Here is a 7874-nt window from a genome sequence, read left to right on the forward strand (position 1 = left end):
AGCTCAAGGTATCAGAGCTTTTCAGTACACAAGCAAAGTAGGGCTGGACAGGTCCCCAGTTCTGGGTTCTGGACCAGGCCTCCAAATGGACCAGGGATTGCTGAGGGATTAAGGCAATGACTTAAGTATTCAGGAGGGGACCTTGAGAGGTGATGCTTAGGTGGGGGTGTCTGGGCAGTGTGGTGAGAGCCCAGAACCAGGGGACCCAAGATGTGGCTCCCTCTCCCAGGAGCTCTCTCTCCCAGGGTGTGGCACCTACCCTCAGCTTCCCAAGCAAAACAAAAAGGCTTGTTCTGTTTCTCCCCTTTCTCTTCCCCCAACCAGAAGAAGAGGTGGGAGGGCTGAGGGCAAACCAGTGAAACGTGAGGGACGGGGGTTCGCGCTGTTCCCACTGTCTCAGCCCCCACCCTGGCACTGAGCTCCCCTCCCCGCCTGGCCTGGCTTCCCCTCCTGGCTGAGGAAGCAAAACCACACTTAACCCTTCCTATCCCTGACTTTCTCATCTTTGGGGAAAAGGTGCAGGAGAAAGGAATAGGATTTTCACCTTGAATTTCACTCTGAACTCTTTCCAAAGGATTTCAACTACCACCACCACCACCAAAGTGGCACCTATCCTAAATCTGAGCTTTAGAGGGGCCCCAAAGAGGGAGCAGGAGTGGAGGTTGTAGAGGGGGCTCTTTATCTTGAATATTCTATTCTAACTCTGCATCCCAAATGCCACGAGTCTATTCTCCTTGTGCCAGGGCATGGATCACTACTACCAAAGGAAGCAAGAGAGAGTAGGGGAGGCCAGGTCTAGAGAATCTGGGCCTCCTGGGGCTGGGGTTGGGGGATTGTGACAGGGTGGTAACCAGGTTCCAATCCTGTCTTTCAGTTGATGTGTGACACTAGATCTGCAACTGAATTCTCTGGATCTCAGCTTCCTCATCTGTAATATGGGCACAGTGGCTACCAACCACATGGAGATTGAGCTCTGGGGGGTGCACACCATGCCACGGCATAAAATGGTCTTCTTGCTCTCAAGGAAGCCTCCCACTGGTAGAGGAGACAGAGAGAGAAGCAAAGCCAAAAAGTACAGTGGTTAAAGAGCAGCACAGTGGGTTGGGGTTGTAGCTCAATGGTAGAGTGTTTGCCCAGCCAGAGCAGGGCCTTGGTTTTAAACCCAACACTGGGGGGGGGGCGGGGGCGGGGAGGGTGGGGGACAGCATGGGACTCTAAACTGGGTAATGAATCCCAGAAATCTGGAAGCTGGAGCATTTAATGAGTAAAATTAGAATATAGTGGCTGGGGACGTGGCACTGTGGTAGAGTTCTTGTCTAATATGTGAGAGGCCCTGGGTTCCATACCTACTACTGCAAAAAGAAAAAAAAAAAAAAAAGAAAGAAAGAAAGAAAAGAAGAGTAAAAAGGTAGGGGGCTAAGGCCAGGTTCAATGATGCACATCTGCAATCCCACCTATTTTGGAGGCTGAGGCAGGAGGATCATGAGTTCAAGGTCAGCCTGGGAACACAGCAAAATCTCATTAAAAAAAGTTGGGGGCTGGGGATGTGGCTCAGGCGGCAGTGCACTCGCCTTGCACGTGTGCGGCCTGGGTTCCATCCTCAGCACCACATACAAACAAAGATGTGTGTCCACCAAAAGAAATAAATAAAATTCTCTCTCTCTCTCTCTCTCTCTCTCTCTCTCTCTCTCTTTCTCTCTCTCTCCCCCCCCCCTTTAAAAAAAAAAAAAAGTTGGACGGAGGATATAGTCCAGTGATAGAATACCTGCCTAGTGTTTGTGGAGCCCTGGATTTCATCCCCAGCTCCGCAAAACAACAACAACCTTAAAAACCATCTCTACACATATGGAGCTGGCATTTCAAGGGAGAAAAGATAGTCACTAACCAAAGTGAGCTATGCATGGTGGCACACCTGTCATTCCCAGCACCTCAGGAGGCTGAGGCAGGAGGATTGTGAGTTCAAAGCCAGCCTCAGCAACTTAGTGAGGCCCTAAGCAGCTCATTGAGACCCTGTTGCCAAATAAAATACGAAAAAGGACTGGGGATGTGGTTCTGTGTTTGACGTTCAACTGACGATACCAAAGAGAGAGAGAGAAAATTATAGGTAAAGGTATAAGGGCTGGGGGGGCTGGGGTTGTGGCTCAGCAGTAGGGCGCTTGCCTAGCATATGTGAGGCGCTGGGTTCAATCCTCAGCACCACATAAAAATTTAAAAATGAAATAAAGGTATACACACATATATCAGAGCACTAATCTCAGGATATATAAAGAACTCAAAAAACTTAATACCAAAAAAACAAACAACCCAATCAATAAATGGGCTAAGGAACTAAACAGACACTTCTCAGAAGAGGAAATACAAGTGATCAACAAATGTATAAAAAAGTGTTCAACATCTTTAGTATTTAGAGAAATGCAAATCAAAACTACACTAAGATTTCATCTCACCCCGGTCAAGAATAGAAGCAATAATAGGTGTTGGAGAGGATGTGGAGAAAAAGGTACACTCATACATTGCTGGTAGGACTGCAAATTGGTGCAATCACTTTGGAAAGCAGTGTGGAGATTCTTCACAAAACTTGGAATAGAACCACCATTTGACCCAGCTATCCCGTCTATATCCAAAGGACTTAAAATTAGCGTACTAGAGTGACACAATGTTTATAGCAGCTGAATTCACAATAGCTAAACTGTGGAACCAATCAAGATGCCCATAAACAGATGAATGGATAAAGAAACTGTGGTATATATACACAATGGAATATTATTCAGCATTAAAAGAGAATAAAATTATGGCATTTGCAGGTAAATGGATGGAGTTGGAGAATATTGTGCTAAACAAAGTAAGCCAATCCCCAAAAACTAAAGGCCAAATGTTTTCTCTGATTAGTGGGTGCTGATCTCTGATGGTGGGGGGCATGGGAAGAATGGATGAACTTTGGACTGGGAAAAGGGGAAGCTTGGAGGGGCTATGGGGATAGGAAAGATGGTGGAATGAGATGGACATCGTTACCCTAGGTATAAGTATGATTGTGTGAATGATGAGTCTCTCTACCGTGTACAACCAGAGAATTGAAATGTTGTGCTCTATTTGTGTACAATGAATTGAAATGCATTCTGCTGTCATGTACAACTAAGTAGAACAAATGAAGATATTTTAAAAAATCCCCAAAGCTTAAAACAAAAAAAGACATAAGTGCTATGAGAATAAAAATAAAAAGCAGAACAATGCTTTATCGGTGAGTAATTTACACTTTTCTAGTCTTTACAGTTTGGGGTCCACAAAACAACCTTGTGGGTTGGAAGTTGTTTCCCTACTTTACAGGCAAAGCTGACTTTCCCCAAACCAAACAGTAAGTAACAGGCGGAGCTCAGAATGGACCAGGCAGCCTGGTTCAAGTCCAGAATGCACTGCACTATCTTCTGCCACTTTGGCTGGACGCGTGGGAGGTGAGCTGTTGCCCGAGGGCGGGAGGAAGTCTGTGCAGAGGTGCCAAAGTGGAAAAGTGCTAAGAGTGCAGTCTGACCTGGAGGAGAGCAGGCAGCCTCCAGAGGTGAGGCTGGAAAGTGTGGGCAGAGATAGGAGGGGAGAAGTGGGCGGCGGAGGTAGAGACCTGGTGCTGGCATGGTGTCTGAGCAGAAGATTCTAGCTGCTTGATAGAGCTTGAGATTCAGGGAGAAGGGAAGCATGAAGACCAGTGGAAACAGAGATATACCGCCAGCAGGAATGCCACTTGCCTAGGGTCCCAGCTACTCAGGAGGCTGAATCAGCAGGATTGCTTTAGAGTCAGGAAGTTCTAGGCCAGCCTGGTAACACAGCAAGGCCTCATCCAGCCTGCCATCCCAGCCTATTATCCCAGGCTGAGGCAGAAGGATCCCAAATTCGAAGCCCACCTGGGCAACTTAGTGAGATCCTCTCTCAAATAAAAAAAGGTTTGGAGCTGTAACTCAGTGGTACATCGCTCCGGCTTCAACACTCAGTATCACAAAACAAACCCTCAGCCCAGCATGGTGGATCGTGCCTCTAATCCCAGCAATTTAGGAAGCTGAGAGAGGAGGATCACAAGTTCGAGGCCAGCCTCAGCAACCTTGCTGGCTCTGAGCAGCTTGGCCCTGACCCATTCATTGAGGCCCTGTCTCAAAATACAAAAAATAAAAAGGGCTGGGGAGGTAGCTCAGTGGTAAAGTGCCTCTGGGTTCAATCCCTATACCAAAACAAGAAACAAAAACCCTCATCTGAGAAAAAAAAAAAAAAAAAAAAATCAGAGGCATTGAACTTGTCAAGAGACAAGCCAAAGTGGGGTGAGGTGGGTTCAGCAGAAGAATGCAACCAGGAAGGAGGTATTCCAGAGGCACAGTAATAATGATTAATGTAGGAAATATTTATGGGATATGTAGTATTACGAGGCACTACGCATATGTATTATCTCTTTGAAGACATAAGATAGGTCTACAAGGTAGACACTATTATTAGCCCTATTTTACAGATGCAGAAACTGAAGCCCAGGGATGTTAATTTCTTCATGTGAGGCTGAGTTTCCTTGGCATTACAGACATTTCAGGACCAACAGTTCTTTGTTGGGGGAGAGTTTGTGTATAATACTAGATATTTTGTAGCCTTCCTGACTTCTACCCTCTAAATGCCATTAGCACCTCTGTCCCCAGTTACGACCATCAAAAACATCTTCAGATATTGCCAGATGTCCCCAGGGAATGTCAAAGTCACCCCTAGCTGAGAGAACCACTTATCTAAGGTCATACGATTATTGACAGAACTAGAATTTCAATACAGTTAGCCGGACCCCAAGGGCCCAGAGGTCACCATCAGGCTATGATACTGGACAGGTGGGTGTCAGAGTGAGGAGTCATCACATAGGATCCTAGTCATTGGGGAGGCAGATCTGTTTCCCTGTGGGGTGGGAAGGGGTGATTCTTTGCAGGAGGGTCTAAGGAGGTTGGGGTGATTTGGAGATACAAAGTCATGGCTAGGGAATCCCTTGACAAGTAAGTTATCTTTCTTTTTACTTATTTTTGGTACTGAGGATTGAACCTAGGGATTTTTTATTTATTTTTTATTTTTATTTTTTTAGAAAGAGAGAATTTTTAATATTTATTGTAAAAAAAATTTATTTTTTAGTTCTTGGCGGACACAACATCTTTGTTGGTATGTGGTGCTGAGGATCGAACCCCGGGCCGCACGCATGCCAGGCGAGCGCGCTACCGCTTGAGCCACATCCCCAGCCCCCTAGGGATTTTTTTAAATTTAGAATTCTTTAAAAAATTGTTTAAAATTTATATATGACAGCAGAATGCATTACAATTCATATTATACATATAGAGCACAATTTTTTCATATCTCTGGTTGTATACAAAGTACATTCACACTAAATCACATCTTCATACATGTACTTTGAATCTAGGGGTATTTTACTACTGAGCTGCTTCCCACATCCCCAGTCCTTTTTTTTTTTTTGAGACAGGGTCTCGCTAAGTTGCTTAGTTATGATCTCACTAAGTCACTGAGGTGGGCCTCAAACATGTGATCTTCCTGCTTCAGCCTCCTGAGTCACTGGGGTTACAGGTGTGGCCACCAGGCCTGGCACAAGTGAGTTCTTGATGGACGGAGGTGCTTGACCTAGTCCTCTTTTGATCACAGGGTCTGGTATTAAACAATGTTGAAGTGCTGAGTCATTTGTGCACAGGTAATAGTTATAACTTTGATAGTGGAAGGCCTCACCCATTCTTTTAAGTGGCTGTCCATGTGCCAGGCAGTGAGGAGGTAGGCCCCATTTAATCTTCACATCCACCTAATAGGTAGGTATTATTATCTGTTCTTTATGTGCCAGGAACCCAAAACTTTGAGAGGCTGAGTAATTAGACTGAAGTCACATAGCCTTCTTCCCACTCATACGCAGCAAAGAGGAAAGATACAGGCTCTTGCTGATTGGGCGGTTGGGGGTTCTTGGAGGCCATTAGAAGGAGAAAGTGATTGAAAACTGTTTGTAAAGCCAGAGAACCCCCTCATTCAAATGAAATTTCACCAAAACCAAAAACAATAGCCTAAATGACAGGGGCGGAGTTTCTATCTGGAAGGCTGAGGGCCTCTCTCTCCCAGCAGGCCCCCAGGGATCTGAGAAATTAGTCCTTCTCTTTTTAGCATCCTTCTAAGGCCCGAGGAGGGCAATTCGTTCAAGGTCTCACAGCCAGGCAGGGCCAGATCCTCCAAGTAGGGCTCTGACCTGGTGCCCCGCTACTAAAGGGGACAGGGCAGCAGGGTGGACAATTTTTTTTTTTTTTTTTTTTGGTTACTGGGGCTTGAACCCTGGGTCCTTAACCACTGGACCACATTCTATTCCCAGTCCTTTTTTATATTTTATTTTTAAATTTCTTTTTTGTTGTAGTGAAACCAGATTTAAAGATAGATAGTTAGAGTAGTTATGCAAATGGACCATGTTGAGAATAGAGTACCCGAAGGCAGAGCAGCACCTGGGGAAATTGAAATGTTAATGTCCCCAAAGCCCAGAGCCCATTCTAAAGAAATATAAAGCGAGCAGCTCCCAGCCAACAGGGAGGGCTAATCAAAAGTCGCCCCAGGCCCTTTCTGCTTAGATTACTCCTCAGGCCCATCTGCCCCTCACCTTTTGGATCTCCCCACCTGCATTCTATCACTGCAAGATGACAACCAAGGACCGGAGGGAGCGCTGACAGGAATGCGGGAAAGCTGAAAGAAGACCTTAGCCAAAAATGGGGAAGACATTGCCCTTCCACAGATTCCACCTCTTGGGTCCCCTTCTTCCTCCTGGGAGAAGTCTTTTCTGCTGTCCTGTAATAAAGCTTCTACTTTCCACTCTACACTGACCTCGGTGTTATACTTCAGCATTGGGAAAGCAAGGACTCATCACCGGTAAACAATGGGGTAACAGTAGGTGGACACAATACTTTGTTTTACTTATTTATTTATGTGGTGCTGAGGATGGAACCCAGTGCCTCCCTCACGCATGGAAGGCAAGCGCTCAACCACTAAGCTACAACCCCAGCCCCTTGTTTTTTACTTTGAGACAGGATCTGGCTGAGTTGCTTAAGGCCTTGTTAGCTGGACAGATTTTAAGGAGCCAATCCACCCCAAGGCATGGGCATTGCTGCTCCTGTGATGTGGGAGGCGTCTGATGAGCTCACTGCTCCAGCCAGGCCGGAAGGGCCAGCTGGATGAAGAGCAGAGAACCAATCCCTCACACCTCTCACCTGTGCAGGAGTCTCCCAGATGACAACTCTTTCACAAAGATTGCTACCTTTGCCTTTTCAAATCTCTTTAAGGAGCACTAGCAAATACCATTATCCCCTTATTACAGATAAAGAGACCGAGATCTTGGACAAGTTAACTGATTTGCTCAAGGCCACATACCTGACAGGTGACAGAAGTAGGCCCCAGACCCCAGGTTTCTCTCTCTAGCCTAAACCGCAAGGAACCCAGTCTAATAGTAAGTCCCAGGGCCTGTCCAGGAACTCTGTTCCCAGCTTCCAAATCACCTTCCCCACACTACTGGGCGGAGATGGCCACCCTACCCGCGCGCCTCCAGCTCCCTAAACTGGCACAACCCTCACAATACACAAAACTGCCACAATGCACATCAGACTAGAGCAAACAGAGATCCGACCGCGGGCTGCCCGCCATCCAGCAGTGCCATCTTTTCCCGCATCCCGGCTTCGGCCCCTCACCACCTGCCCCGATTCGGGGTGGAAATGGGCGGGGCGACCGCGGCGTGGGCGGGGCCAGGTGGCCAATCCCTGCAGCTGGCTGTCTGGCTCCGCTCTGGCTCGGCTCCCAGCGGGTTCCACACCCCGGAGGCGGTGCTGAAGGCCGATGCTGACGCAGGC

Source organism: Ictidomys tridecemlineatus, chromosome 11 (assembly GCF_052094955.1).
Source record: "Ictidomys tridecemlineatus isolate mIctTri1 chromosome 11, mIctTri1.hap1, whole genome shotgun sequence".
NCBI lineage: Eukaryota > Metazoa > Chordata > Mammalia > Rodentia > Sciuridae > Ictidomys > Ictidomys tridecemlineatus.